At 39.5% G+C, this 9,708-nt stretch overlaps 1 long non-coding RNA gene across 1 annotated transcript in view; it reads right to left on the bottom strand.

Annotated features, from left to right (window-relative positions):
• LOC134201517 (uncharacterized) overlaps positions 1–3,384 on the bottom strand; it is a 28,768-nt gene extending 25,384 nt beyond the window's left edge. Inside the window, exon 1 of the long non-coding RNA XR_009976857.1 lies at positions 3,204–3,384. This is a non-coding gene — a long non-coding RNA (uncharacterized LOC134201517). The remainder of the gene's footprint in view (positions 1–3,203) is intronic.
• Between the last annotated feature and the right edge of the window lie 6,324 nt (positions 3,385–9,708).

Consider the following 9,708-nt stretch of genomic DNA (forward strand, 5'->3'; position numbering starts at 1 on the left):
ACATTGCTGGATCAAACATTTTGCATTCCATATTTATTGCTGTAGGTGAGCAAACGGACTGAAGGCCCATTTGCTCTTAAGTGATCAGATCTCTAGTCTACAGAAACTCAGTACAAAAGCAGCCGCTTCCCTTGAGATGTAAAATGGAAATTTCAGCTGCTTTGGTACCGCTGATGACTACCTACTAGTGGTAGAGCGAATTGTCAGTCCGTATGGGTGTGTAAAACTGACCCACCTATTTCCCCAGCGAAGTCTTGCTTGATGGATGGGACGGTCGGTATAGAATATGATGATGATAAATAACTTATATACTAGAGATACTACTATGTTGTAACATTCGGCAACTGCGTGTCATTGACAATTGAGTTAAAATAATTTATTTGAATCTGGACACTATTGATACTTCCAGCTGATGTGTCAAGGTTCTCTTTGTGACATCTATGAGCTCCGGTGACCACTTAAAACAATGTGGTCTGTCAGGTTGTATTGTTGTAGTTTATGTTATCAAACAGATAGCGGCTCTTTAACTACTCGGCTACTGCTTTGTTTGTCCATAATGCGGATTCAAATTAAGCAACACCGGAGACTACATAACTGTAATGGGCGTAACTATAACTTTTATAAACAAAATCTGCTTTATACTATTATAATCTACCTATATATATAAAAATGAACTGTTATTCGTTAGTCTCGCTAAAACTCAAGAACGGCTGGACCGATTTAGCTAATTTTGGTCTTGAATTATTTGTGGAAGTCCAGAGAAGGTTTAAAATGTAGATAAATATGAAAATGCTCGGAATTAAATAAAAATAAGAATTTTGTTTTTCCTTTGTTGTTTCCACCGTCGAACGGATTCCTTTTGTTTGTGTTAAGTTTATTTTATACAAAAGTTTAGGTCTTTTATTTATCGATTGAGGCACTACGAAGTCTGCCGGGTCAACTAGTTAATCTATAAGTAATTTTCAAGCTTTTGTATTTTAGTTTCATTGGATTTAGGCCACTCCCGTCCCGGCCACGAGCACTACTGAATATATAAGCCTCTAACGGAGCAGAGGCAACAGTAATAGCATCAACATCTTTGCACAAGACCTCAATAACGATACCCAAGGGAATATGTGAGTCGAGTCTCGTCCGTCCGTCGGTGTTCAGTCGATGTGCAATTAACATTCACGTACGTGGGACTTTCGCGACCAAACGACAATTGTTTTTTGTTTTTATATTGTTTTTTATAGAATTAAACAATAGAGTTGATAACTTAGCACCGACATCAAATGTTAGCTTCAAAATTTATTGAAAACGTTGTTGTAAATTTATGATTTTTACCACATCCTTACCTAGCCAGGCAGCCTCACAGACCGGGAGCTCAATCAACAGTCAATTCTAACTTAGACTACAACTTGTCTCACTTTAACTTACGCCTGTTTTAATTAAGTTGGTTTATTTTAAGAAATCAAGCAAAGGGATATCTGAATAGGCTGGAATAGACATTAGGTAATCCAAAACCGGGTGAATGGAAGAGTAATTTAATTGAACTACTCGTAAGTGAATCTATTACGAGCGGAGGCGACGGTGCTCACATATTTGTAAAATTATTGTTTCACCAGAACCCACACTGAACTGACTGTAGATAGCTCGCTTTCTTTCTTCTTTCTTTCTTTAAAAACCCTCCCTCGACTCTGATTCTCGTTTAGATCGCGCAGCTCATCACTATTGCCACAGAAACAGACGGAAACAAAAGCTCGTAATATAACATATTTCATACTAAGCCAATATATTCAAGCAATCTATTCAATATAGCCAGTCAAGAGAGGAGGCAGTGAATGAACAAGTACATAATGACCACGGACTGATTTTCAATGAAGAGTCAAGCAGGGCTGCAGTGACCCGTCGGCGCATACAACATCTTGAGACTTGTGGAGTTAACATCATTAAACGCTTTAATATAACAATAGCGCTATAGGAATTTAAATATCATTTAAAATATCACAATGATAATTATTGCTTATTCCGTTCCTCAACTCATTTACACAGCAGCATCCTGGAGCCATCCGTTGAGGCGGATCACCCTTAGGTACTTGAATGTTGTGCAGCAAAGACATGTAAACTATTATTGCAACGTGGTAACTAGCATTTGTGTCTGTCTGACTGTTTGTCTGTTTTTTTTTAAATCACTCTTAATTAATTATGATGAAATTGTTTTTGTTTAAAAATTTTAGAGTCTTAAGAATCATTTTTGATATTAGACTTGAGAGGCAACAGGTCTAGATGGTTATGATTTGATGTTTTATTGTTACAGTCATTTTATTAGATTCTAGAGCAGAATTATTTGAAAACTACAGTCAGAGAACTACAGACTCAGGTCGCAGTGACACTCTTGGACAGTTCTTTAATAAGCTTCAAGGTGTAGACAAGATGGAGAGCTGTAGACGGGAATTGTATATCTGTACCCGCGACCACAGGCACTACAGAGTATCCGGAATGTAGTTAACTGTATACAAAAGTTCTATGAGAGGGAGCCTTCAATATTTTCACCGGACTACGCGAAAACTTTAGAAAACACTTCAAGGCAAACATAAGTCCTTTTATAAAGAACGTTCTCGAATAGTGCTGATTACAAAACCCCAGCGATATCAGCGAGGTGGTCAATAAATAATAATAAAATAGTTTTTATCCAATTTTAGGTTCGATATTTTCATAACAGTAAAAGTAAAGCAAAGACCGTCGGCGAACACGAATAAAAAACTTGTAAAATTCTTACGTAAATAGTAATGTAACCAGTTGCCCAAGAGCGACGGCCGATGGAAACCCATCGAGGGCTTCACAACTTGGAACAAACATCCAACTAACAGCTTCACGAACAATTTAGAATTTAGGAATATTGAAGTGGACGCGGCACGACGTCAGGTTCCATTCACATTATAGGAATAAAGGTATATAAAAACACTGTCCGAATAAAAATACGTATGCGGGTGTAGTATTGAAGAATATATATAAGTAGAGTCGTTATAAGGAAGTTAGATGTCGAGACCGGGAAGTTAATTGAAAAGTATTTTAGTTACCGAGACGTACAATTCACTGAACAAAATTATTGAATTGAGCCGAAAATTTGTTGAAGTTCAAGTGCCGCAGTCACACCGGGGAAATCACACGGAAAACTCCTGTAACTTTGTAATGGATAGTTTAAAAACATCGAAGGAACATACCCAATTGAAAATCTCGAGTAGCGCACTGAAACATTCACACTATCCACTGGCACTGCACACGAGTACTGGCACTGGAGTACTGGCAGGCACTGACGGGTCGGGCGTCCGCTGAGCGCGCGGGCCTCCACGTAAATGCGTTAATGTGGAACAGAACTGAACTCGTGCGCAGCGAGTCGCGACTGCCCTATGTACGTACGTCCAGCACACACACACACGCGCACACACACACGCTAGCAGCCACCTTACATAAGGCCTTATATACTGGAGACGCCGGAACACGTCTATTAAAACAAGCGGTTTTGACGATACCACACTCAAGTTTATATGATCCTAGAAGTTTTATTGAAGCTCACATTCGGATTGGATTTTTATTAATGCCTTCATTTTTTAAAGCCTACCAGATTGAGCCACTACTCAGACTTGTTACAATCCTTATTAGACGTACCTATATATGAAAATATGTCTGATTACGAAGGGTAAGCTAATTTAAGTAATTCACCTTTCAAAATATGTGAACCATATGAACAAGTGACTGAAAGTGGTGAATGTCACACTAGAGAACTGCCGTAGTCCTGCCGCTTCCTTCCAGTTACATAGGACACCTCTCCCCGCGACTTTGGGTCCCGACATAAAAATCTTTATACCATATCCTCGAACTATAGATACACCTACTATATTTTCAGTTTGGTGAAAGCAAAAGCTTTGTATAGAGCTGGACTCGACCTTCCACGGTAAGGGGCATCACTACCAGATGAGGATGGGCTCGCAGGACACTCAGTACCGGGGAAGCTTGTCTTTTTATGAATGCCAGTATTATGTAATCGCTAGTATTTAACATCTGATTCGAATTGAATTTATATTGTGTTCGTCGAAGTTAATGAGTAATTAAGTTTGTTTCCGTCATTAAAGTAAAGTCAGCACATTAAAAATTATTTATTAATTAGTTTTTTTTATGTTTTTCCCCTGTTATTTTCCGTGAACAATATGTTTTAATTATTTCAAGAAAAAAACTAGTTTTATGAAGAAAAAAAGATTATTCGGAATATAAATTAATTTTAATTACTAGTACTATTCATTTTAATTAAAAATAAAAACAAAGTTTCGGAAACTTCTAGAGGTCCATCCGAACAGGTTCTGAGGCCACGTGACCTCGCGGTCTCCGTGTACCCGGCCGCGACCGGCTCCGAGCCACTGCCAACACGGCCTCGTCATTCGTTCCTGGGAACAGTACTCCCTACTTAACACTTTCATTCCTAAAGCTTTACTCATCAAGCTTCGGTAGGTACTTAACGAATCTTCAGATTTCGTTTTTTTATAATTGAACCTAATTAATAGTTAGTAACTAGATTACTTGATACTATGCCACGAAATAGTGAACATTCAATTCCGTGTGTTTAGACATTGCAGCAACTAAAGTCGCTTGGGTCGTCTACCGGGCAACAAAATCAAATCATAGCTTTAGAAACTTTCTGCAGATAGAAAGTGTTTGAGCGCGTTGATGTCTATTGTAAAGAAAGTTCCGCTTACCGTTGTTTTGTAGCCGACTAGAAAATCTATAATGACTTGGTGTTTACCGGCAGCGCGCCGCTAGCGGACTACTGGACGACCTCACGCCGGCCTCAATCTCAACAGATGCTCAACGGAACTCGACGACGACGACTCATTGACAACCTGAAAATTAACTTAGGTATACTATATTAGCAAGTGCGCAGTTTTCTTGATCTTAGCTGCTACTGAAATAACATTCACATATTATTGCGAACATTATTGCGAACATTATTGCGAAACAGACAATTTAGAAACTTGGAACACCAGACTCAAAGGGTGTATAGATTACTGAGCCAACAGGGTAGGAGGGTGGCTATTGTTTTTACAGGATTCGCTATATTGGTGCTCTCTAAAGGTCCAACTTGATTCTGTATCATAACCTAATCACAACACAAACTGGCATAGTCATAAATATGTACTGGTATAATTGAGTTTTCAGGCTCAAGGGCTCTCTCGCCCCTAGAGTCAGGGTGCGCCGCGATCCCTGCGTCAGCCAGCTTGAAAATACGCGCAGGAGGACGATTACGTGCGTGATTATGTGCTCACAGCCCATCTTATAATAAGCAGCCACTGTCGCTTGTGGAAGTACAGAAAAGTTGCTGCCTTAAATAATATGTTAAAAGTCATTTTAGGAAAATTTACTGCAGACTCCCAAGAGCTGCGGGATGCAGCACCACGTCGCATCCTCATTCTCTTGTTCCCATATTTCTACGCTTTTCATCGATAAGGACTTGTAAGGAGTCCCTCTGCTTTGCGTAAAACAGCTCCCGACACAGACACCATGTGCTGGGACAGTGTCGCTGACGCCTCCTGCAGCTTATTCGACGCCGACGAAGAGTTCGACGTGTGAACTAGTCCATGGACACAACCCGCTGATATTCCGATCCGGTGGTACATTCAGCGAAGCGCTGCTCTTGCTAGGGCTAGTGTTAGTAACTCTCCTAAGTTGAGCCCGTGAGCTCACCTACCGGTCCACGTGAAGTTGGAATAGCCTCCTAGGCTACCGACGATAAGGTAGAGGAAAAAAGCAGTTTATTCGTCCTGTTACAATATCATATAGCACCAGTCTCGGTGTAGTGTCGTCACTGTCGAGACACGACCGTGATCCGCGACACGTGAATGATTAAATTCATTCATTTTCACATTTCATTTCTCTCGTGTTTTGTGATTGTTATTAAAGAGATTAATTATTTGTATTTTTTTGTTAATTGATTACACTGAAACTGATTCGCATTACCGACACCCCCCACCGCGCTGTCTGTGTTCTTCACCAGGTCTACAATACTCGTGGAAGACTCCAACTGCCCTCCACTGTGCCTTCCCATACACCAAACGACGAATCCTCTCGTACCTGATCCTTTGCGGCGGGCCTGTGCGAGCTTTGTTTCCAGGATTAGGAAGATCTTTCATCCATTGTATCGCTGACAGGAAAACAAAACATTCCTTTGTTCGAAAAATTACATCAGAGAGGTTAATGCAGCTTGTGAAAGAGTTTAGTAATAACCAGGGGCTTGAATGTGAGTGTCGGCAACATTGACGATCAGGTGGCTTGCTCATTAGAATTTGATGGCTGTGAACGTGTAACTAGGTCTGTTGCTTTGAATTTATCAATATCTATAAAAAAAAATTAAAGTCTAACTCGGTAACATTGACGTGTCCCCAAATGTTGCTACTGGGACTGACTCTACAACTAGAGACTCTATGACTCTATGCTTTTACCAAGCTGATTCGAGTTATTTTAAATAAATATTAGTGTTTCCAGAATGAGGTCGATCTTGGCTAACGTCCACTGAATCTTGGACAACCCAAACAATTACAAAACAACTCAAGAAAAATAACAATTTCTAAGTAAAGCCATGTAACTCCGATATTGCACCATTATCGTAATTAAAACTATAAAAAGACCAACTTGAATAGAACAAAAAGTGAACAGGTGAGTGTTGTCGTCTCCCTCGCGCCCGCACGTGTCGCGTATGACCGTCCCTGTCGTTCGGAAGACTTGTTGCTGGATAAATTGTAACGGGCGGTTGTCGTAACTGACTTTTGTACGACGGCGGTTTTCAAAGTTTGTAACGACACTTTGCTTAATTAGAAGCGGAAAGAAAAAACAATGTGTCTAATCAGTATCTTTATTTTCCTATATGTTTGTTCTATAAGAGGATCAATAATCTATTCTGCATGAAGCTCAAAGTGACCTCAGCGGACACCTCATGTGTCGAGGTAAACAAAAATCGAACAGCGAAAAGTTTTGGTAAAAACGGTATACGGCAGTAAGTACGGGAACAATAAGTGCACAAGTCTCCCTGGAAGCCGTTTGAGCTTTCGTCTTCAGTATTGAACCCGCACCTAGGTGTACCGCGCCTTCATACGGATACCAGGATTAAGATATTAAATAACTCAAATATTAATTATATCAACTCAAATATTATTATTAAATGACTCAAATAACTCTAACCGATTCAGTTAAAAACCTGGGTGTTATTGTAGATCGACATCTTTCGTGGAGTTCTCACGTTGCTGAGATTAGTAGGAAGGTGCACTTTGCCTTGCACTCGTTGAGATGTCTGCAGGGCTTCTTACCTCAGCATACAAAAATATCTCTCGTCCAAGCTCTCATTCTACCCATAATTGATTACGCCGATGCCTGCTACTTGGATGCCACTGAGGAGCTCTCAAACAAGCTTGAGAGGATGCAAAATCTATGTATCCGTTTTATATACAATCTCAGAAAATTCGATCATGTTTCTCATTTTCGAAAAGAACTTAAATGGCTCCCTATACGCCTTCGTAGGAATACTCGAATATTATGTCTCCTATTCAATATCCTACATAAACCCACTTCTCCCTTATATTTACGTGAGCGATTCTCTTTCATTCGTTCTCCTGATGCTCCCTGTAGGTCCAACCAACGTTCTGTTTTGTTATTCCCTTCCCACAAAACCAATTTCTATTCTCACTCCTTTAGTGTGCACGCGGTCAGACTGTGGAATTCGTTGCCGGCTGACATCCGAGTTTGTAAGTCTGTTTCTGTTTTTAAATACAAGGTCAAACAATTTTATCTCTCATCAACCGAATGATCATGGTTCTATACTCTTCGTATATACGAGTGTTACTGTGTTACTTATAATATTTGCTATGTGCATTACTATAATTCTCATGTTGTATTTGTTATTTTAGTTATGTGTTATTTGTTCTACACACACTTATCACTTTTTATTATTATTCTCATTATCCTCTCGCAGGTCTGCTGGAAGAGATTTCTCAAAGAAATAAGCAGTGCCTTTGTACATAATTTTCCTATTACTCTGTACTGTGTCTTGTTTTCTGTGTGTACATAAATAAATAAATAAATAAATAAAAATATTTGATTCATAACCTATTTAAACATCACTATTGGCATACTAAAGCACGAATTAATTATAAACAGCCAGCAACGAATTACATCTAATTACCAAATAACGTGTGATTAAAAAAATATATATCGGAAATATTTCAGAGTTATTATTTATTTTTTATTATTTTAATGCTTCGTAAATTATTATTATGTTATTTTGGAAACGATTAATCGGCTTGTATTCGACTAAATGTTAATTTTAATTGAGAGCGGCTAGCACCGAACGGAGCTGCGTTTGTAATGGCGGGCGAACCTATAGTCACTCTATTCACTTGTTGACCGCACTCGCATGCGGTGATCATGTACAAACTACCACTACTGGTGGTAGGACCTCTTGTGAGTCCGCACGGGTAGGTACCACCACCCTTCCTATTTCTGCCGTGAAGCAGTAATGCGTTTCGGCTTGAAGGGCGGGGCAGCCGTTGTAACTATACTTGAGACCTTAGAACTTATCTCAAGGTGAGTGGCGCATTTACGTTGTAGATGCCTATGGGCTCCAGTAACCACTTAACACCAGGTGGGCTGTGAGCTCGTCCACTCATCTAAGTAATAAAAAAAAATAAAAAAAACACATTGGCTCTAAATCACCAATTATTGTTGTAACCTCTGATTACATAAACATTTTAGCCGTCTGTATAATTGACATAGAACAAAGTCAACCCTACGCCTTCAATAGTTCAACTCCTCCTGCTGACGAGGTCAGATATATATTTGTAAGTGTGTGACACTGCGTGTCTGATCAAGTAATGTCGTCAATAATCATTACAAAATCATTGAACAGACGTCATCAGCGGCGCCCAATAAATACTTCTTCGCAATTAAACACAACACATTTACACAGATTGTCATCTCATTGTCTGGTCTAGAAAATACAAGGGATAGGACGATAAATAGGATAAGACCATACTTTGCCTACTTTTAAGCATAGTATACAATATCCACTAAAAATGATATATCATATCATTGAATAACGAAAACCGCAATTATACTCTTGGACCACAAACCACTACAACAGTTCAATACATTTAGTTGAGATCTAAAGCGATACGTCATCCTGATTGGCTTTTGTCTGTCTGAATGGCCAGTTAGCGCACGTGAACCTCGTGCACACGCAGATAGTGTAGTGCAGCAATTTGTATCCGTGGTTGAACAGTTTGAGAGCCGCTGGCGGTGGTACAAAGAAGGCGATCGGCACGCGCGGTATCGTGGTCCCGAACTGGGACGGTCGTTCATACATATCAACACGCTTCCACTTCGGCGGTGGACAGAGAACTAACTTTCCGATAGAGGGATTTGAAATAGAAAGTTTATTCACTGACAGATTATTTTAATTTTCAGAACGACGCTACAGTGATTCTGAACAAAATCTTTGACAATTATCATTGATCTTTAGTTCAGGTGGCATGCTCTCGACCCACTTGAGCGTTTAGTACTATTGAGAAGTTTAAAGAAATTGTTGAAATCTATATATTAATACGTAAAGCAAAAACTTTGTACTCCTTTTTACGAAAATTGCGCGGACGGAGGAGTATGAAATTTCCCACACTTATACAGAATATAGAG

The sequence above is a fragment of the Bombyx mori genome, chromosome 27 (assembly GCF_030269925.1).
Source record: "Bombyx mori chromosome 27, ASM3026992v2".
Taxonomy (NCBI): domain Eukaryota; kingdom Metazoa; phylum Arthropoda; class Insecta; order Lepidoptera; family Bombycidae; genus Bombyx; species Bombyx mori.